The sequence below is a fragment of the Bubalus kerabau genome, chromosome 21, assembly GCF_029407905.1.
Source record: "Bubalus kerabau isolate K-KA32 ecotype Philippines breed swamp buffalo chromosome 21, PCC_UOA_SB_1v2, whole genome shotgun sequence".
Lineage (NCBI taxonomy): Eukaryota > Metazoa > Chordata > Mammalia > Artiodactyla > Bovidae > Bubalus > Bubalus kerabau.
This window is the reverse complement of record NC_073644.1, coordinates 22,035,767-22,059,459: the sequence shown is the minus strand read 5'-3', so window position 1 is coordinate 22,059,459 and position 23,693 is coordinate 22,035,767.

Below are 23,693 nucleotides of genomic sequence, written 5' to 3'. Positions count from 1 at the left end.
AGTCCATGGGGTCGCAAAGAGTTGGACATGACTGAGCGACTTTCATACTTCACATACTTAGGAGCATAGTTTACTCTGAACTTCCAACGTCTCTATTTTCCTTACCATTCACAACTTCCCATCCAGTCTTTCTTTCCAAAGTCTTTTGCATCTATGGTTTCAGCTTCATTTGTGCATCTTCTTACTAGATTCTCTCAGTCAAAGCACAACCAAAAGCAAAGTGAAAAATTGAGATACTTCTTTTAGCAACGGATGGCCTCCAAATGTTTATCTACTTCTTTTTTTTCTGATCGATGTTGGTTATTTTGGTTTGAATGACATGGCTACTACTTTTTCACTCTCAATTAATCAATCACCAAGAATTTATCAAGTGGCAGTTTACACTCAGCCATGAGAGATATTACAAACAAAGAAGACATAGGCTCTTTTAAGGAGCTAATTGATGAAATAAATCATCAATACCTAATCATTAAGTAGCTTGAAGTATATTTCATGGTAGCATAGACTATGCACAAAATATAGTGGAAAATCCATAATTCTGCCCATCTCACTTCTTTATTTCCACAAACACTAATTAGTATCTACTATGTGCCAGACACTAACCGAAGAGTTGAGAATATCGCATAAATATGTCAGATAATGTCTTGCCCTTGTAGGACTTCTATTCAAGGCAGAGAAATAGATACTAAATAGGTAATAAGCAAGTAATTGAGATGATTTCTTAGAGTAATAAGTGCTATAAAAATAATACATGGTGATATGAGAGAAAGAGCCTGGGGAGGAAATTTAGCTAGAAAGGTCAGGGAAACTCTGAAAAGTTGATAAATCTGAGTTGAGAACTGACTGTCAAAAGCAGGCAGCTATGGGGGAATATGAAGGTAGACGGTCCTAGGCTGGGATTACTCCAAGAGCAAAGGCACTAGATGGACAAGAGCTCGGTGTGCTTGAGGAACTGTCATATGAAAGAGGCACTCAAGAATGATGAGAAACAAACAGGGTTGTATTGCATACTATGGGTCACACATCTGTTGACAGTTTGAAATCTACACCAGGACCTGTTTAGAGGGAGTAAAGTATGTTCAGGAGAAAATTTCAAAAAAACCCTCTCTGTGATCCTGCCTTGATGATCAAGTGGCCCTTTCTGACCATGCAGATGGTGAAAAGCCCCTCCAGAACTCTCCTTCTGCCCTCACCACAGACGTGTTTCTGTGGAGTAGAATTAAATCAGATGGATAAACGGGAAAAGAAGAAGAAATTCACCAGGGAAGGGAAAAGCAAAGTGAATCAACAACACTTTCCTGATAGATTTCCAGAGACATTTGTCTATGTGAGAATGAGATGTTTGATATTCTGCTTGAGTAAGTTCTTGATTCCAGGTCATCAATTATGATAATAGAACAAATCAAAAAATTTACAGCAAACAGAAATTCTTCATTTCCTGGCTTCTACTCATGTTTATTGATTGGACTCTTGGGTAAAATGATAAATTTCGTGCAGAAATGCTAGAAAAGCTTTTGGCTGAAGTCTTTGCTCTTTCCAATCTCGAAAGAGGTTCAAGGTGCCTGTGACAATTTGACTCATTTATTCCCTCTCTTCTCTGCTTATAGAAAAGGCGAGTGCTTCATAGATAAAGTTGTCTCCACTCTTGTCATGGAAGAAATGGCCAACCACATATTGCCATATATATTACATATTGAACTGAAAGGATCTACAACTTTCATTTCTTCCAAAATATTCCTTCCACTTGTCTTCAAAGATGGTAAAATTACTTATCATCAGAATTCTGTTCCTTAAAGATATTTAATCTAGGTTCCTTTTTGATGAATATATATTCCCAGGAGAGTAGAGAGGGCTCTGGTTGTATGATTCATTCATCATTCTGAATAAGTTTATATTAATGTTTGTATTTGTGTACATAGAGGGACAGTAAAAAGTAGTAAAGATTACACGAGATTTGGAGTCCAAAGGCCTAAGACCAAGGCCCAGCCTCTCCTCTTGTTGACTGTATGATTTGGCAAATTGTTTAATTTGTTAAATGACAGTTTCCTCCTCTACTAAACCTAAACTTCATCTGAGGTTTAAATGAGTATTTGTTATAATTTTTTAAATGTTATGATACCAAATGAATTGCAAGTGTTGTAAATGTTATCAGTTGATTAGTAGAGATTTGTTTTTATGATTGATTTCATTATCCTTTTGAAAGGTACTGGACTGGAAATTTGCAAGGATTTTGAACAGAAAATCCTGTGGCCCATGAAAGGAATGCTATGTAGTGATTACTTTCTCTATGTTGAAGAAGATGCAAAGGGCTCATGTATCTTCTCATTTCATCCTCACAACAGACAAAATACAGTGAGAAATCTGGGTTCTGTAAGATAATGCACTCCCTTGAGATCTTAGTAACTAATAAAAGATCTTCAAAGCTCAAATGTTTAGGCATTCAGTAACCCTGACTCCCACTTCCCACAGTGCACCAATGCTGGGTTTTAGAAGGAAGCCAAGGCTGCAAAAGCTGAGAAATTAGAGCCCAAGGCAAGTAACACTTTAAGGTGATATGAGATTAAAAAAGGACTCACTTTGAGAGCAAGTTTGCTTATATTCTTCCCAGGTTTGTTGGAAGGCATCACTTTGTAAATATGTACACATTTTTCTGACTCTAATATTGTCCTTTATTGTATATTTGGTACTAAGATAATAAGATAGCTTCAAATCCCCATTCTTTTCAATATAATTTCCTCTTACATGCAATACTCTGACTTATATCCAAAGGAAAAGTATTGTGATCTTTGTCACTTTTCTTATCCCCCTATCTCCCATAATTACCTGGTTTTATCTTTGAACTATTACATTATACCTCAACACTCTAACCTTCCACTTACAAGATAGTAATTTTGGAAAGAGCAAGAAGTGGGAAGAGAAAAGAGGGTCAACTGGTGCTGAAATAAAGGATTCTGAGCAAGTCATGGGGATCTGACTAGAAGCTACACAGAGATGATGGATCCAAGGAAACACTTCTCTTTTGTGAATGGAGATTTCTTTTTAATCAGTAGTATTTGCTTCATGGTCTTAATTATTTCATGTGACTGTTATCTTCTAAATAATCATTCTAAATCCTTTAAGATGAAGGCCATGAATTGAATTGCTATGCAATTCTTACAGTATCTAGCCAAGGTTTGGGGCAAAAGTGTTCCTTTCTTGGTTAAATTATGATGATGAGCTGCATGCATACGTGCATGAATGAGTTTCTCTCCTTTTAATGGCATAGCAGTATGGCATTCATAATTTCTCCCATGGCATTTCAGTTGGTTTAGTGACTTTTTATTGGACAATTACTGTGCAAATAATTTCTATATCTTTCAAACCACCATTTGAGAAGTCAGACTTAGAGAGCAGAATGACTGTTTGCAGAAATGTCTTTCCTCCTCAAAAAAACCCAGTCTCTTACCTTGTTCTACCTATGCCTGAGAACCTGCTCTCTCCCACTAACAAAAAGAATTGAAAAGAAACTTGAAAATACAAAGTGCCATATAAATGTTAACTGAGGCAATAATAAAATAGTAAAAATAACTGTTTTCTGATAAACATCAGTTTCAAACCCAGGGGAGATATTTTGCACAGAGAAAGCAGAATTAATTCTGTGCTTGTCCCCAGGCCTTGTCTCTCTGTGAATCACACTGTTTTCCCTCCACAAGTCAGCCCCTGATGTAGCTGCAGCATCCACTCCAGTTTTGTTCAGTCCTGCACCAAGTTGTATCAGAGATGACTCCGTGGGGATTCAAAGGAGTTATCAGCCAACATGACTGGATTTAAGAAGTTTCAGTGAGTCCCCTTGCTATGGACCTCCTGTCTGAGTCTATACCCCTTTCTCTGATGAAAAATATGAAAGCAAGGACAGAAAGCTTGGGCTTAGGGCAGAGTTCAGTGGAAGATTGGAAAAATAAAGGCATCAGGAGTGTAAAATGTTGATCTAGGAGTGCATACCAAGATGCAGAGAGTATTCTCGGAAAGGAAGTCACCCCGAGAACCCTGAAAGGGAGAGAGGAGGTATAGGATACTCTGGCACACTGGGCTTTGGCAACAGGAGAGGAAGAATACATGACAAAGGAAAGTTCAGGTATGATGATGATAGTGTTATTGATACTGATTTTGTATGACATGACTGATATCCTTTCCCTATGAACATTTACAGACCAGTCATTCTCCTAGGAGGACCCCTCTTTCTTGGTTCCCATAGCAACCCTTGATCTTCTCCTCATCTCTCTGTAGAGTCCCATCTCTTTGAACATGTCCTTTTCACGGCTGTCACTCCACTCCACCTGGAAGTCCCACAAGCTTATCCATAAGAACTACTTAATCCCTTCAGGTTCCCTGAGCTACCTCCTTCCCTACTTCCTCCCTGCAGTGTCTCTATCACCATCCCTCATCATTTGAATCTAGTTGTCATTCTTTTCCTGCTTTTCCTGCTGCCTGCTTTCCTTGTGGGCCAAAACCCCTGATTCATCCACTCCTTTCCGTTCTCAGTATGACTTCCAAATATCAACACTTTGAGGATGCCATACCATCCTTTGCCATATCAACAAGGATAGGGCATCTGAGCTAAGTTTACCTCCAGGTCTGTTGGCTGGGAGAGCGACTGCTGTGAAACTGGGGCCTGCTCCTCAGGCAGAGGAGGGGGTCTCTGAAAGAAGCTGCGTTTAAGTGAAGCCCCTTTTAGAGATATCAAGGGTCTTCGAGATATTAACAGGTTTTCATTCCTTATCATACATACCTTTCAGGCATGAGACCAAACGTCTAAGTATTTAAAAAGGCATAACATTTATGGCTTTCAGGAGTTTTTAGTTTTGCTATCCCCGCATCTATTCTTCTGAATTATTAGCAATACATTCCTCATAAGGAAAGGACCTGAGTGTGCATTTCAGTAGTAGGAAGGAAGTGGGCTGCTGAGAAGAAGTTGGAAGATGCATGCTGGTCTTGAAGAGAAGAACCCTGAGAGACGGGCCGGTGACAGCAGTTACCAAGAACAGGGAAGAGTAGAAGCAATCTGTTTCTGTCTTTCCCACTCTCCTGCCCCCAGCAAGAAATACACAGAGCAAAGGCAAAGCCCATGGAATTCTTAGCAAAAAGTTGCTGCATATAAGACACTTTATATATGCTCTGTCTAGTGTGCATTTCAACTCTTCATTTAGGTACACTTCCCTGATAGCTCAGTTGGTAAAGAATCCACCTGCAATGCAGGAGACCCCAGTTCAATTCCTGGATGGCAAAGATTCATTGGTGAAGGGATAAGCCACACACTCTAGTGTTCTTGGGCCCCTGGTGGCTCAGATGGTAAAAAATCCACCTGCAATGTGGGAGACCTGGGTTTGATCCCTGGGTTGGGAAGATCCCCTGGAGAAGGGAAAGACTACCCAATGCAGTATCCTGGACTGGAGAATACCATGGACTGTATGGTCCATGGGTTTGCAAAGAGTTGGACATGACTGAGCGACTTTCACTTAGGCATAGTTAATTTCATATTACAGATAAGGAAACTGGAGATCTGTAGTTTTAATTAGACTCATTATTTTCCCATGGCCAATGTCTTTTCACATATCTCTATTCCTATTAATTTTTTTCATCTGGTGAGGCTGTCAATGATCTAGCCCTACTTCTCCTGTTCTAAGTCTAGACATGTGATCCAGGCTGGCCAATCAAAATACTCCATTCCTCTGGTGAGAAGTCTAGAATGGCCTTATAGCTCAGATGACCAAAATCCTTTCTCAGAGACTGATCAGTTCAGTTCAGTTCAGTCGCTCAGTTGTGTCCGACTCTTTGTGACCCCATGAACTGCAGCACACCAGGCCTCCCTGTCCATTACCAACTCCCAGAGTTTATCCAAACTCATGTCCATTGAGTTGGTGAAGCCATCCAACCATCTCATCCTCTGTTGCCCCCTTTTCCTCCTGCCCCCAATCTCTCCCAGCATCAGGGTCTTTTCCAATGAGTCAACTCTTTGCATGAGGTGGCCAAAGTATTGGAATTTCAGCTTCAGCATCAGTCCTTCCAATGAACACCCAGGACTGATCTCCTTTAGAATGGACTGGTTGGATCTCCTTGCAGTCCAAGGAACTCTCAAGTGTCTTCTCCAACACCACAGTTCAAAGGCATCAATTCTTCGGTGCTCAGCTTTCCTCACAGTCCAACTCTCACATCCATACATGACCACAGGAAAAACCATAGCCTTAGCTAGATGGACATTTGTTGGCAAAGTAATGCCTCTGCTTTTAAATATACTGTCTAGGTTAGAGACACTTTGAAAGAGTGGATGTCTCTCTTTCTAAGACATGAGTAGACAGGGCCACATAACCTTGGGAATTCCCATGACCACATTTGCTGCCAGGTGGAATGAACCTACTGAGAACATAATCAGAGAAAAACAGAGCTAAGAGACATGAGGGAGAAGATGACAGAAATGAAGGCGATGATGGTGCTCCTTAGACCCTTCACACCTTGGCTTCCCTCAGGCCTTTACCCAAACATCACCTTCTCTGACAACCTGAAAAAAACAAAACAAACAAACAAAAAACACCAGTCCTGTCCTGCCTGACCCTATGCTGTAGAACACCATTTGCCATGTTGCATGTTTAGAAATTGTCTGCTTTATTCACTGTCATATCTTCAACACCTAGGAGAACTCTTTAGCCAAAGTAGGCCCTCAGTCAGTACTTGTGGAATAACTGTCATTTGAACTACTAGATCCAGGTCTGACTAAAGGCTTCCCCAGCTCATGAATTTCCCAGTCACACAAGCTGATATAGTCCCTTTCTTACACACACAAGCTTGAGTTGAAGTATTGTCACTTGGAAATAAGAGCCATGACAGATGAGAAGGTGGGGTGCCAGATCCACAGTCCCACAGCTGGTCTGTGGGGCGCCAGGGCTGAATCCACCTCTCATAGACCTGGGTCCAATGCTCTTCTAGATGCAGATGTCCCCCTGGGCTCTGCTTTACTCCCTGACATTTCAGCCTGAGGGGCTTTGAGAAATCATTTCCTCCCAGCAGCTGAGACCTGGGGCAGCTGGTGAGGTTAAAAGGCTCAAGAGGTGGACGTAGGAGTCTGAAAATAACTGTGCTTAGGGAAGGAAGAATGTGATGCTCTCCTCTGATTTCCCTTCATCCAAACTGGCTAATGGATTCACTCTTTCACCAAGAACAATCGTCTTTATGGGGACATTTTATGATCTATTTAGATTCCTCCAAGGTTTAGCTGAGTCTGAACCTGGAAAAAAAACATAAAATCCAGATCCCTAGGGATAAGCAGGTCTGTGATGACTGAGTTAAAAACTTCATAACTCCTCCCTAGGGTTGGAGGAGGATGCATACATGGCCCACCCCTGTTGAGATTGAGGTCGTGTGGCAATAGATAGATTATTCCATATATATTTGACATAAAATATACGACTAAACTAAATTTTAGTTATGGATATTGATTTTATTGATTTAAACCTCCTCCTTACAAACTCCGTGGTTTGTCTAGCAGAAATGTTATCATTTGACCAAGACAAACAGGAGTGAGGCCTAGATGTCCATGTGCTGAATGTGTAAAGCAGGATGAAGACTCTCCCCTTGAAAAGGGTGGGCAGAATGAAGATGATCTTAGTCCATCTTCTGTGTCCCTGGGATTGTTTCCCCTCCAGTGTCTCTTTTCCCTCAGGTTCCTTGCTCCCCTTTCAGTACTTGCTCTCAGGTCCCTCACTTTTAGCAACCTGGAAGAGACCAAGCTAAACTGCAGCTCTTCCAAGGGAAATGGACTCTCTGATCACAAAGACCTTCACTGAAGCTAAAAGTATGCATTTCCATAAGGGGATTACAGGTACAGTGATCAACTTTGTGGGGCAGAGGGCTGGTTACTTCAAGTTCCCAAAGTGCTCACATCTCGACTTCTTCTTAGGCAGGCAAATTTCAATCAATCCATTGTGCTGGGCATAGAGATACAAATGGGACTAGAGAGACTGCTGCTGCTGCTGCTGCTAAGTCACTTCAGTTGTGTCTCACTCTGTGCAACCCCATAGACGGCAGCCCACCAGGATTCCCTGCCCCTGGGATTCTCCAGGCAAGAACACTGGAGTGGGTTGCCATTTCCTTCTCCAATGCATGAAAGTCAAAAGTGAAAGTGAAGTTGCTCAGTCATGTCTGACCTTCAGCGACCCCATGGACTGCAGCCTACCAGGTTCCTCTGCCCATGGGATTTTCCAGGCAAGAGTACTGGAGTGGGGTGCCATTGCCTTCTCTGAGAGGGACTACTTCCGCCATTTTGATACATGTGAGTACTTAGGCTTCTGGGTGCTTTTAGTGCAACTTGAAGCTGTGGAAATGTGTTGTTAGTGTGTGGACCGTGAGTGAGGCAGGCAAGCCCAGTAGGCTGAGAAGTCAGGGCTCTTTCAGAGTGGAGCTTGGTGGGCCGTGATGCTGGATATCAGGGTGGGATATCCTAAACCTGACCTACTTTGGGGACAAGCAGTCTACTCATCTTGCTGGAGGCTTCCCCCAGCATGTGGCTGGCTCAGGACACAATGAATCTCCTATTGTTTTGATTCCCCATCTCTGGTGCATTTTATCTTGATAGATCTTAACTGACTCCTTCCAGAATCACATTCTCAATCATCAACACAGACACACACTCTCCAGTATCTAGGGTTTTCCTTGTTTGCCTATACCATGTTTCCTTGAAATATAGAATCTGTTCAAACTCCACATATGTCTACAATCAGCCCTACTAGTTATTTAGCCTCTCTCATCTTCAATCCCTTCCCATGAAAAAAAGGAAATTATAATGTTAATAGGTAGAGCACACCATGCAGAGGGGGCTTCCCAGGTGGTAATAGTGGTAAAGAACCTACCTGCCAATACAGGAGATGCCGGTTAGATCCCTGGGTTGCGAAGATCCCCTGCAGTATGAAATGACAACTTGCTCCAGTGTTCTTGCCTGGAGAATTCCATGGACAGAGGAGCCTGGCAGGCTACAGTCCATGGGGTTGCAGAGAGTCAGACATGACTGAGCACGCACCATACAGACACTTTGTGAGGATTATGTGCATTAACACAAGTGGGTGAAGTAAGACTTCCTGCAGTGCCTTGCTTCATTTGGGGTGAACACCCAAAAAGTGGTGGCTCTGGTTGACAAGGATGGTGACTTATATAAAAGTGGAGACCCAGGGGAATTCTGTCTCTGATTCCATACCCTCTGTACACACCCTTCTTAACCATCTTATCAATGCTGGCTTGATAAGCACTCAAGCTTGCAGGGTGTCAGATTTTCTTAATAGACAGTTTGCTGTACCAATTTTTTATTTCTTCCCGATATTTCCCTTCTCATATTTGGACAAAGCTTTTTCCCTAAGGGAAAGCAAGCCAGGCCTCCGTTTCTCTTTCATCTTCTCCAAGGAAAGACTTGAGTAGATAATTTAGGTCAGGATCTGCCTTATAAACTGGCAAATTTTGTATTTCTTTGTTCCTGCTAGTGTGCCCGAACCTAGCTGCCCCTAGATTTGGGGTTGGAGGAGGAGTTCCCCTTGAGTTTTAAGACTAAGCAGCACACTTCATCCACCTTTCACCAGACAGACCTATGTTGAGGTCTCAGTGGCTTCCTCAGCCATAATAAATGACTGATTTTACCCATATTGTGAAACTGTTCCTTGTGTGTATCTCCTTGATAGGTCAGTGAGAGGATGGGCCTCATCTAAAGTAGAATACTGAGTGGCCATTTTTTGTGTCTGATATTGCTTAAACCTGAAGCTTCCTTCTCAAATTCCTTCCACCTCCACCCTTATCCTTCTACCATTACTATTCCAGCCAAATCTCACCTTATTCTGCTCAAGGAAATAAAGATCCTTGATTTGTATTTTAAATCGATCATTCTGGTGACAGTATGGAATTAAGTAGGCAAGCAAAAATCCAAATGATAAATGATGAGAGTGTGGGGACTGAGAAAGGAAACCAAATTAAGAGATAGCAGGGGATGGAATGGAGAATGGAGAGAACATGAGGAAGGGCTGCCTGAGACAGAGGGCTGTAGGTTCTGGGGAAAGATGATAGTGGTATTTGTCAAATCCAGGAAGTGATCACATTTTGGAAAGACGATAACAAGCCATGTAAGGGTACTAGACTATATTGATTCCAATCTGTAAATCAAGTGTAGGTCAAAATATTGGAATAAGTACCTCTCTGCAGCACTGTAATGCCCCAGGCAACATGTGTCCTCTTAGCTGTGCTAAATGTGCACATTTTACAGCTTGTACTTTCCCTTGTTTGCATTACAAATTCCCAGTTTAATATGTCATTCCTGGTGATGATTATTATTTTGATAAAGCTAATTCACATTCATATGTTAGTAACCAATAAGAGCCATTTATTTTTTGTTTTCTTCTCCCAGCAGCATTTTAGACACATGGGTTCAACTAAGAAAATTGAATTCCAGTGGTAGAAATATTCTGTTTCACCTATTAAGGAGGTGTTAAACTCTTAATATATTCATCCCTAAATGTCTGTGTGTGTTTGTGTATGTATGTGCATGTGCAGATATATAACTTTTTTGCAATAGCTGCATGTACCCACATTGTACATGAAGGTGTCACCCACATTTTTAATTGTAGAGTAAACCATGTTGCACCTTTTTATATGCATCATTGCTTTGTGTTCAATGAGTTCAGAAGGAAATCTGTTTCTTCTCCCTCTTTCCTTCCCTATTTATTTATTTATGGAAGATTGGTTCTGAATAATGGCCACACTGATAATATACTTCTTATTAAACATTCAGTGTTCTCTACTTTCTTGGCAAATATCATACTCTGGAGGTAATTTAAATGTAATATGTAACCTGATGAAATAAGTCTGATAAATTTATATTTTCTTTTATTAAGCAGCCATTGATTTCTTGGTTGGTCAATATCAACATTTATTAAGTTGAAGTTATTGTTCATCAGTCAACTATGACCATCCAAATTAAAGTATTTTAAAAATATTAACTATAGATGTGTCCACATGCACGTTCTTGAACCTTATTTTATTAGCCATGTATTGGAGCAAAATTCATGTTTAGTCTTATGAGCCAGAAACATTTATTCAACATGTTTCTCTGCACTCATAGACTGCCGTACTCAATATGAACAATTTCTGCCTGAAACGGATGTTTTACAGTATGGCCTGACACGTGTTGCTAGCATTGTGTGTTAGGGACCCCAGACTGGTTCTAGCTTCTTGTGGCTACATGGCAGGCAGCCTCCTATTTCCTATCATTTGACAAATTTGCACAGTCTTCACCAGCCAAAAATATCTTCCCCTTGGCTTATAGTCATGTTGCCTAAGGTTGTCAGAAATTCATAGTTGTGTGGAGCCCCCCAAGATGATCATTTTGAAGCTTCCACTCAGTGCTGGAATTCTTTCTACGTTTCCCCCACAGATCTTATTATGAGAAAGTTCTTATGTGTATTGGATCTGAATTCATTACCTATAACTTCCATGCAGTGGTGATGTTAGTACCTTCCAGAACAATCTCCCTTCTGATATTTAAATGATTATTTTACTGCCATATAATTCCATCATTGGAGCTGTTTCTTGGAATTTCTTTCCCTTAGGTCCTCTTTCAAAAAGCAAACAGATGTGAGAGACTCATTGGATTATCTTTTCATGAAAAGTATAAAGCCCCAGGAAATTAGGTATGGTTTCCTGGAGAGAGGTAGCTTTCCTAATTTTGGACAACTGTAGCATAGAGGGAAAGGAGGAGATGACAATGTTACATAAGTACTTACTAATCACCATTGTCCCCATATCCCAGTAACAAAATGGCAACATTTGGAAAGTAAGGACACAATAACTATCCAAAATGGAATAGAACACAGCATATTCAAATCCATGGAATTAGATACACAAGTGATGAAAAATCAGCTTTACTTATCTTCTAACAGTGAAATACTATAAATTTTTCATCAATATGAAACTAAAAACAAAGATATTTTTAGTGCATTTTCTTATGAAGGGACATACCAGTCTTACCTCAAACCATACCTTGCCCATCTATTTTTCTGGTTAAGGGTGTGGTGTTACATCTTCCATGGGGGTTGATGTTGTTATGTGATCTGTAACGACTCTTGTTTTGCCACTACTACATGACTATGCTACAAATGTGGTCTGTCAGTTAGAATGAGAACAAAAAGTAAAGTGTGTACTGTTCTCGGCAGAATGAATTTTATAATGGAAACTAATACTTTACTGCTGCTGCTAAGTCGCTTCAGTCGTGTCCGACTCTGTGCCATGCCATAGACGGCAGCCCACCAGGCTCCCCCGTTCCTGGGATTCTCCAGGCAAGAACACTGGAGTGAGTTGCCATTTCCTTCTCCAATGCATGAAAGTGAAAAGTGAAAGTGAAGTCGCTCAGTCGTGTCCAACCCTCAGATGCCCCATGGACTGCAGCCTACGAGGCTCCTCCGCCCAAGGGATTTTCCAGGCAAGAGTACTGGAGTGGGGTGCCATTGCCTTCTCCGATACTTTGCTGATGGTATGAGAATAAAAGAGAGCAATAATGAGCATCATCACCAGCAGCATCGCTTGCATCACCACTGTTAATTACTACCACAAACATAGTTATTTTCTTCTTTACCTCTGTTTTACCCTCTTCTGCAATATCCCTTTTTAATTGCCTTTTGGTCTAGAGAAACTCTTCACCAATCTCCAGTGACATCAGGTTTTATGCTTTCCAATTTGTGCCGATATTTTGTTCCTCTTTTACATACAGATCAAAGCCTATCTCTTCCTTGGATTTCTCCCGTGATGGTCTCAACACATGGGCTCTCCCTCACCCCTCAATTTTGTTCATGTCATGTTTATGCCATGCATATTATAGTTCTATATCTATTATATTCTATTAATTGTGTTAATAACTTATTTCCACCATTGGAGAGTGAGTGCCTCTGTTCTGGGGAACTTGGCTGTTGGATGGGCAATAAAAGCCATAGTCTCTCCTGTGTTGTCTCCCACATAGAATTCAAGTGGGGTTCAGAAAGGTCTGAGCATCTCTGTTCAAATCTGGTAGTCTCTAGGGAGAAAACTCCCCATTACCAATGACGTTACAAAGGAGGCAGGCACAGAAAGATTAGCTCTGTGAAAAACACATATGGTGTGGGGATGTTGATGGGGCAGGAGCAGGGGTGGGATTGAAGACATAGAATTGATTGCAGCATAATATTTATTCAAATATTTATTCAATGATTAGCACATGTGGGAAGGTCAGAGGAACTATGTCAGGGGAGAATGCTCTGTTGGGATCAGGAACTTCTCCATGAGGATTTGGTAAAAAGAGTTAGTGGAATCTAAGTTATTTTACTATGAGAGTGGTGAGGTCCATGAACACTATTTTTAAAATTCAAATATACTTAACTTACAGTATTATATTAGTTTCAGGCATACAACATAGTTATTTAATATTTTATACATTATATTCCATATAAAGTTACTATAAAATTTTGGCTATATTCCATATGCTGTATGTTGCTTCTTAATAACTTATTTATATCTAATAGTTTGTATTTCTTAAGCCCCTTCACCTCTCTTGCCCCTCCTACCATCCCCGTCTCCTCTGGTAACCACTACTTATTTTCTGCATTGTCTTATCATGCTTGTTTGTCTGTTTTTAGATTTCACAGGCAAGTGAAAACATGCAGTTTTTGTTATTCTCTGTTTGACTCATTTCACTAAGCATAATACCTTCCAGATTCATCTGTGTTGTGCAGAAAATGAAAGCACTAATTTAAAAATATATATGCACCCCAATGTTCATAGCAGCATTGTTTACAATAGCCAAGGCATGGTAGCAACCTAAGTGTCCATCAATAGGTGGATGGATAAAGATGTTGTGTGTATATGAACTAGAATATCATTCAGGCATAAAAGAATGAATTTTTTCTATGAACACTGTTATACAAACATTTACTTATAGTAATATGCACTAGAGACTTTAAAACCATTTATTTACTGACATTATCAAGAAAAAGCCCTCCAAGATAGTATTATTATTTCCATTTTACAGACAAATAAACCACAAAGACTCAGAAAAGTTATGCAGTGTAACCTGGAAGACAAAGCTCATAAGTACATTTAGTTTCTTTAAAAAAAAAAAAAAGATATTTATTTTTAACTGAATGTAGTTATATCTTTATCTGGGGCCTATACCTCCTTCAACCTCACCACTATGCCCATTTTGGAAGCAATTAATGCAAGTTGTTTAATGATTAAAAAAATGAGGAGCAAGAGTTTGAAGTAATACATCAACTACAGTTTATATTCCTTAAGAAAGAAAGAAAGTGAAGCCTCTCAGTTGTGTTCCACTCTTTGTGACCCCATGGACTGTAGCATACCAGGCTCCTCCGTCCATGGGATTCTCCAGGCAAGAATACTGGAGTGGGTTGCCATTTCCTTCTCCAGGGGATCTTCCCCACCCAGGGATTGAACCCAGGTCTCCTGCATTGCAGGCAGATGGTTTGCCCTCTGAGCCACCAGGGAAGCCATATTCCTTTAGGATACGAATCAACTTTGTAGTAACCACATTGTTTAATTTTCATGGAATTTTGGTTTTATGACGTATACAGTCCTATCAGTGGTGGATATATTTCATGAAGACAATAGCTTTTAAAATACAGATCTGATGTTTTAAAAACTGGGAGCATACATTCTTCCCTGGTGGATCAGTGGTAAAGAATCTGCCTGCAATGCAAAAGATGTGGACTTGATTCTTGGGTTGGGAGAATTCCCTGGAGAAGGAAATGGCAACCCACTCCACTATTTTTGCCTGGGAAAGCCCATGGACGGAGAAGCCTGGTGGGCTACAATCCATGGGGTCACAAAAGAGTCCTACAGGCTTAGCAAATAACAACAGCAACAACATGATTGCTCTTATTCGTTAACAATATTAGGCCAATCACGCTGCTATTCTTCTTCCTTGGTAACAGGGAGAAAGCTTATTTAAGGCCACATGATTCAGGGTGTATCACAGGGACAATATTCTTATTATTCAATATTTAACAGCAATAATTCCGGAAGAGTTAACTTCATGTGTTTTCTAATACAGTAAGATTAAAAAAAATACCCTAAATGCAGTGGATATAACCCCTTCATGTGCAATTAACAGATATTAAATAGAAACTTTAATATTAACACTATTCTTTATGCCCCAGTGAGTAGGATATTATTTAAATTGATATGACATAAGAGAATATAAATAATTCCTAAGTGTAGATTTAAACTGGAATTTCAGGCAGAGTTTGAAATCAGTATGTATTATCAATTCCCTATTTCCCAGTGTATCATTTATTACCAGTCTGAAGATTTTTTTCAAAGAGATTAAATTAGCATTAGGGCAATGATAAACATTATAAATAAATACAAAAATTGCTATTCTGAAAATCCAGTTGAAAAGAAAGTAAATGAATTGGTGTGGTATCAAATTCCATCTTCCCCGGAAGAGCTCAGACACAGTTTCCAGCATAAGTAATCTTCTATAACTTCTTTTGCAATAAAAATGCAATATATTAAAACCTGAAAGTATAATTTCATTATCCACTATTCTAGATACACAAACTAAATTCAGCAATGGCTGTGGCATGAGAGGAATTCTGATTCACTTAGCACCCGTAGTTGGTCAAGGCGGGGAGAAGCGGGGTCTCCTGAAATCCCAGAGTGGTTGTCTGGGTCTGAGGACTTCTTTTGGTTTATCTGAGCTGGAAGAGCTGAAGGTGACTGTGGAGAACACTCCTTCCCGGAACAATCTGCTTTCTAGTTGCGTACAAACTTCTTAGTATATATTAATAGCTTAGGTTGGTGCAATGTACTGGTGGAATTGGGCTTGTTCTAGTCTTAATTGTTTCCTGAAGTGGTTTCTGAAAAGACAAAAAGCTTCTGTGTCTCCAGCCCTTTCCCATTAAAGATATGATGCAGAGCAGCGCAGGGTAAGGTTCCACTGAGTCATATGTGTATGGAAAATTAGCTGTATTGTACTATGCTGGGTGCATGTTGGTTTTATCTGTAGACATAACGGAAAACCAGCCATCTGGCTTTATTTGAGGAGTATCCAGGAAAAAAAAAAATCTCAAACTAAAATTTCTATGAAGTGCTATAATATGTCCAGAATGTCCACTGCTAGCCCTATTTCCTCATTCTTTGCAATGTTATCTTTTCAAGACTCGGATCCGAGGGTTGAATCCTGTCAATTGATTTGATGTCCAGAAGCTAACCACTGAGTTCCCCTCTACTGTGTCTTCCTCTGTAACTAGATTATTTTCCTCAATCTCTGTCCTATTCAGTCCTGACTTACTTCCTCTTTTCAATCAGCTAATTGATGTTGGGGCACCCATAATGCCTCTAAATGGAACACAATTGAGGAATAATCAACACCAAACACATTACCTCATCGTGTTTCCTTCTTCCTTGAAATATAAACACTTATGGAAAGATAGAACATGCAGTTACTTATATTTTTAGTATGGAACAAATAATCCCATGAGGTATGGGGCTGTGGACAACAGGCAACCAATGGACACCTAGCCTGAAAAAGATGGCAGAAGCTTCTCCTATTTTCAGAAATTTTACTGTCTTTGCTGTGCTGCCTGATAACTCTAGAACTGTATTTCTTTTTTCTTTTTTTCAAATTTTCCACCAGCACATATGGTAGAATTCTACTACAGGCTTCAGGCCTCCCATTTAACCTCAAAAATGAAGAGAAAGCAATTCAGTAGGTGGTTAAGAATATGTCATAGGCACAAACTCAGCTTAAGGCATTATGAATTTTCTGTGGAGAAAATGCATTTATTCATTCTGCTTTAAGTCAAGATGGCTGAAACCCATTATCTCAAACTTTGAAAAAAATCCCCTTTGGGATGTGAATAGCCTATGAAATATTTCAGTCAAAAATGAAATTTTTCGAGAGAGCGAGGGTCCAGTTGAAATTGATGGAGTAGAGTTTAGACTTGCGATCATCAAAGCTTTCTCTGAGCTTTCTAGATAGAAAGGGGGCATAGAGAGTTAATGGGTGATATTATCCTAATTATTATTGTATAGTATAAGAGGGCCAATCTATTCCTGTAGAATAATAGAGCTAGGATGAGATTCGACAGCATCTGTCACAATAAATGCAAATATATAGAGAATTGACAATGAGCCATGATCTCATAAGTGATTCTATTTTCCATCTGAATAATGACAATGCTGCGTTTCAAGCTCACATGACAGATACCTTCAGAGGCTCTCTAGGGTCGACACTGGAAGCCCTTTCTAAATATATTTGCAAGGGTGAATGTATTCGGACTTGGAGTTTTCTAAAGCTCTTTATATCCCTAGAGAGTTTTCTAGGCACTCTTTTTCAGTTTAGGTTTTAAAACATTCCCCTTCACAGGCATTTATTAATTAGTTTTCCTGTGCTTTCCTCTGTGTTAGCAGCTTAAAGAAATGCAGAAGGCATGGTTTCTGCCCTACAGGAGCTTATAGTCTTACTGGAGGAGACGTAGGTAAACCTGATCATAAAATTCCAGTGCAAAAGAGATATTAAGTGCTCAACTGCAGCCTCTGCAGTAAGAGTTATCTCCAGAAGATTATGGACTGAGGGGCTCAGTGACGAATTCATAGAAGAGGGGAGACTTGAACCGTGCCATGTGGGGTAGCAAGGCCTTGGATAGACAGGTGAGAATAGAGGAGTGAGAAGTTGTGAACAAGCATCACCCAGAAGATGCAGAGCAGTGCAAAGGCACGTGTGGAGGAAGCATAAGTGCCACTGCTGACTGCCAGGACACCTGAGTCCTGCTTGAGGCCTGAGCTGCCAGGACACCTGAGTCCTGCTTGAGGCCTGAGCTGCTAGGACACCTGAACAAGCCTGTTGTCTACCTTCATCAACTATGCAAGACCCTCCTCCCCTTCCTCTTGCCTTCTCCCTCATCTATATGGAAAGTGATCAGGGCTTTCCTCGTAAGTCAGTGGGTTAAGCAGAGGCACACTCCTCCCGTAAGATTTCAGGTTAATGGAGGGATGAGGCGAGAGACTGGGCAGAAACATTCTCATGCCTTTTGTTCCTTCTCCACTCAAATGTCTAGACAGGAGAGAGATTTGGGACAAAAGGACTCTTGGCAGTATCTAATAACACCTTGATGTTATGTGTTGAATCAACCACTGGCTTATATGCCTTTCCCAGGCTGGAGAAATGTTAATTAAATATTAATTCAACCCTTCCCTTTCCTGACCCCATTAGGTCACAAATATTTGTTCAGCTAACCTCTCTTCTATTGTGTACTCTCCTCTGTCTCTTCTGCTTGGAGAGATGTCAGGCAGATTTCCACAGCACCTCCCACCCTTCAAAACAGACTCTGCTCTCCCTAAGTGAACAGGTCTTTTTGTTTGGTTTGAGTTTACAGTTGTTTATAATAATTACAGAAAGGAAAATAGCTCTTGTTTTGTGAATCTGCCACTTGGTAAGCACTAAGATAAGTGTATCATACGCATTAGCTCATTTAACCCTGTCCACAACCCAGGGAAGATTCTGTTATATCTATTCAAAGAAGGTGGGTACCTCTACTAAAGTGAACTAGCTAGTGAGTGCTGGATTGCAGATCCACGAACTGCTAAATGGCAGCTCTTTCTAGCACATTGCACATTCACAGGGGACACAAATTGGACAAGTTATAACATTCAAGGGGTTCCTCATATGCTCAAAACCATTGTGCGCATGCTCAGTTGTGTCCAACTCTTTGTGACCCCACAGACATAGCCTGCCAGGCTCCTCTCTCTATGGGATTTTCCTGGCAAGAATACTGGAGGGGCTTGGCATTTCCTCCTCCAGGGGATATTCCTAACCCAGGGATTCAACCCACATTTCCGGTGTCTCCTGCATTTTTATCTCTCCTGTATTGAAGATTCTTTACCACTGAGCCACCAGGGAAATCCTCAAAGCAGTTAGCTATTCCTTATAATCAATTAAGTGGGGTGAAATATATTTACTCAGTTTCTATAGAATTTTAAGAACTGCACACAGGCTCCACTCAGATGAATGCATGAAATGGCTATTTCCCTGTGTCTGCTGTGTGGCTGATAAGGACCAAAATTTAAAGTGATAACTTCAATTAAAATTGTTGGGGGCTAAGAAAGATGGGAGAGAAACTCAGCCTGGGAAGGCATAGAGTTCTGGGGGTCTTTTAGGGGAAGATGACAAGAGAACCAAGTCTCCCACAGGAACCCTATCTACGTAAGAGACCAGATCAAGTCACACAGATTTTACCAGGAGCTTCAACTTGCATCGGGATTGCTGCTAGCTCTGCGAATCTGCAGTCTGTTTATCTCTCTCACAGAAGCTGCCTCTCCCTTTTCTCAGAGTGAACCCTGGAGTATCTAATTTAGACCCAGAGAAGCCTTCTTGGGTCCTACCATAGGCAGATCCACTGGGAAAGGAAGACAATTTCATAGCTGGCTCACAGAAGCCATCTCTAGTTTCTAGAGACCTCCCTTGGCAGCTTTTATTTCTCCAAAAATTGTTTTTCATTCTGGCCCCAAACTCACTTCTTTCTTTCCTGACCCATTTCTCTTAGCCTAAAGCATATTCACCATCTTGTTTTTTAAAACATATGGGAATCTTAAATCAGTGTTCCAAAATTATATACTCACTTCAGAACTTCCACAGCCTGTTAATAGGTGTTGCATAAGAAGAAGTTTCTGTGAGTAAACATGTTTGGGAAATGCTGACTTAACCAAAGTTAAAACATGAAGGAGGGCATCAACAACAACTTCACTGTAGTCATTACCTCTAAAGAGGGAGGGAGAGTTTGAGAATTCAGCTGCATCTAGAACTTTTTTTTTTTTTTCCCAAATGCTAATCAGCAAGACAAAATGTTCATCTGTATTTAAGCTGAGCGGTGGGTATATGGATTTTGTTTTATTATCATATATATTTGAAACATTTCATAATTAAAAACAAAGATATTTGAGATTTTTTTTCCTCTTCTGCAGGACTTTAGTTATTATATTGGTTTGCATTTTGAATCTTTGAAAGTGAAAGTGTTAGTTGCTCAGTCATATCCAACTCTTTGTGACCTCATGGACTACAGCACGCCAGGTTCCTCTGTCCATAGGATTTTCCAGGCAAGAATACTGGAGTGGGTTGTCATTTCCTTCTCCAAGGGAATCTTCCCAAGCCAGGGATCAAGCCCAGGTCTCCCACACTGCAGGCAGATTCCACCATCTGAGCTACTAGGGAAGCCCCTTTGAATCTTTAGGAAGGAGCTACAGCACTTGGTATTTACCAATTCTTTGACCTAGAAATCTTTTAGGAAGAAGCATATATTGCAACTCTGGTCTCTGGGGCATACTTTGGGAAGTGCCAACTTAGGAAACACTGGTGTTTCTCATCTCTTATCCTGAGGCTTACTCTTCGTTGGCCCCAATGCCCCACAGATGGGAAATGCCATCTCAGAAGACTGTGTACTGACTTCTAATTAGGTTCCTACAAGAGTTAACCATGATATTCAATATTTTCTGTTTCATACGGTTATGTCTGTCTGCTCTCTCTCTTCTAGTAGTAACATGATAACTTTCTGAGCATTCTTAGTTTTGTATTTATTTTCAGAGCTCAGGCGATTGGCATGTCCAAAAGTCAATGAATAATCTATCCCTCCCAACCTTTCCCTTCTCTCCTGATACAGGATACTCTTTGAGTCCTTGCTTAAACTGGGGAAATTTACACCCACTCCATTCCTTCCCTTCCTTCCAGGGGAAGATACTTTATAGTCTCAAAAAGTTTTAAGTGTATGGAATCTACAATGAATTCAATCTTCCAAAATGGAAGTAAAGAATTGTATTCTTACTGAGAAAGTTTCTTTCTCCTGCTCTACAGTAAAATTCTACTAGTCATCAGCAAATGAGTTTGAAAGACATGGTTTGGCTTCCTCAAGGAGTAAAAAAATGAGATTAGTTAGTAACTGATTAGTTAGTAATTTAGATTAGTTAAATGTTCTCATATTTAGTGTAGAAAGTAAAGTGACTACAAATGCCACCCAAAATTAAGATATCAGTTTAGTAATAGGGAAGAGGTATAATATACTGGGGCTTCCTTAATGGCTCAGGCGGTAAAGAGTCCTCCTGCAATGCGGGAGACCTGGGTTCATTCCCTCGGTCGGGAAGATCCCCTGGAGGAGGGCATGGCAGCCCACTCCAGTATTCTTGCCTGGAGAATCCTCATGGATGGAGGAGCCTGGTGGGCTACTGTCCATGGGGTGGAGAAGAGTCAGACGTGACTGAGCAATTAAGCACACACATCATGAGATTAGGGAGCAGAGACTCAAGATGTAGACTAGACTCAGATGTACTTATTGAATCATTTTGAAAATTCAGTTTATTTATTTGTGCTTGAGTCTGCTGTTTACAGAAGTCATAAAATCTACCCTGCCATACTTCATACTATTGACCAAATGAGAGAAAATATTTTGAAAGGCCTGAAATGTTGTTGAACAAAATCGGAGCAGATGCTTACCATTAACATTTCTTTTTTTTTAATTAAAAATTTATTTATTTTAATTGGAGGCTAATTACTTTACAATATTGTATTGGTTTTGCCATACATCAACATGAATCTGCCACGGGTGTACACGTGTTCCCCATCCTGAACCCTCCTCCTTCCTCCCTCCCCGTACCATCCCTCTGGGTCATCCCAGTGCACCAGCCCCAAGCATCCAGTATCATGCATTGAACCTGGACTGGCGATTCATTTCATATATGATATTATACATGTTTCAAAGCCATTCTCCCAAATCATCCCACCCTCTCCCTCTCCCACAGAGTCCAAAAGACTGTTCTATACATCAGTGTCTCTTTTGCTGTCTCACATACTGGGTTATTGTTACCATCTTTCTAAATTCCATATATATGTGTTAGTATACTGTATTGGTGTTTTTCTTTCTGGCTTACTTCACTCTGTATAATAGGCTCCAGTTTCATCCACCTCATTAGAACTGATTCAAATGTATTCTTTTTAATGGCTGAGTAATAGTCCATTGTGTAGGCAATTAAGTTGAGTAGCTGACCTAAGTTGGTGGACTGAATATTTCCATAATAAAAGGGAGGGTAATAAAACTCTGGGAAAAGACCTTTGCTTGGTCCACAGTTTACTGGAGTAAGACACGTTTGAGGCCAGTAACAGAGGGAGAGTCAGTGTACTCTTTGGTAAAACAGTTTGTGAGATTAGGTCTTGAACTATGTGTGAAATGTGATTCTAAGTGAAGATCTCTCTTCAAGTTAGTTGCTAAGTTAACTAAATCTTGCTTTTCTGCGTCTCTAAAAGAACTTAGGAGAGTCAGCCAAAAACAATCCTGTGTCTACCATTGAATGCCTAGTTGATTTGCATAGTCAGGGGTCAATGGAGTCAGCTTTTGTGTCAGAATCTATGAAAGCAAGTTGAGGATGAAAGGTAAGGAGGTGAAAATGTTTCTCCACACACCCTCCCTCCATTGCATTTGATACCAAACAGTGAGCAGTGGCTGCGATATCAATATAATAGTTGTATTCCATTTACAAATATAGACAATAAGGACGTTTGTATCTTGACAAACAGAGTACAAAATAAAACATTAAGAGGAATGAAGATTAAAGGGGAGAAGAAAGGTAAGAAAATTTGGGAGGTTACAGGAAAAAGAAAAAGGTGGAACAAATGCTATAGAGATTTATGCTAAAGGTGGCCTTTAGGAGGAGTTATGTCAAATGGGTCATGAACAGACATGGAGGACATGGACGTTCACAAAGCTCCACATGGAGTTAAGGAGTTAGTTTCGGGCTCTTCCATGATTTCAGAATTCTATTTTAGAGGACCCGTTGCTGTAGGAATGGCACCGAACACCCTGTGGGAGTCCTAGAACTTGGGCCATTGCAGACCACATAATTTCTCTAGTGTCAGGTCTCCAAAAACTATCGAATATTGTTTTGTTTTTCTCAATTTATTTTCTCACCGTATGCTCACATCTACCAAGGAACCCCAGTGTTATCTCCTATGATAAGGAATTAATCTTGGTGGTCTAATTTGACCTGGGGCTCATTTCAGATGCAGCCATCTGGATCATTTATTCAGTTTGTATATAGGTCCTCAAGCCCAATATCACACATATGGCTTTCTATATCTGTCCCGATCTCACCCTAATTTGCCTTTCATTTTCCTAAAGTTTGTCTCCCCCAGACTGGTTATCTGTGTCTGCAGCACTAGTCTGTAGTTGTTCATTAAACTCAGTTTAATAATATTTCTATCAGCAACAGTGCTTTAACTTTGAAGGTTGACATATGCATTTTTAAAGGAAATAAAAACATTTGTTCTTGACAATCTTGTAATCAAAAGCTTTTCTATCACGAGTGTATTCTCTCAACTCATTTGGAAACTGTGAGGTTTCACAGAATTACCTTGAGTCCTTGTTCTGCCAGGATCCTCACCAATATTTAAACCCCATTTAGGGAAACAATTGGAATCTTCTGAGTGTGAAAAGTATAATAAAAAATAAATACATTTCTATTCTTTCTATAGTTTACCTTATGGTCTATATGTTAATCACCCCCAAATGTCCACAAGCATATAGGAAAACAAGTACTTATTTAAAATCAAAGCTGCTTGAATTCCAGATGGTTCAAAGTATATCTTAATCTATCTTGAGCAAGTC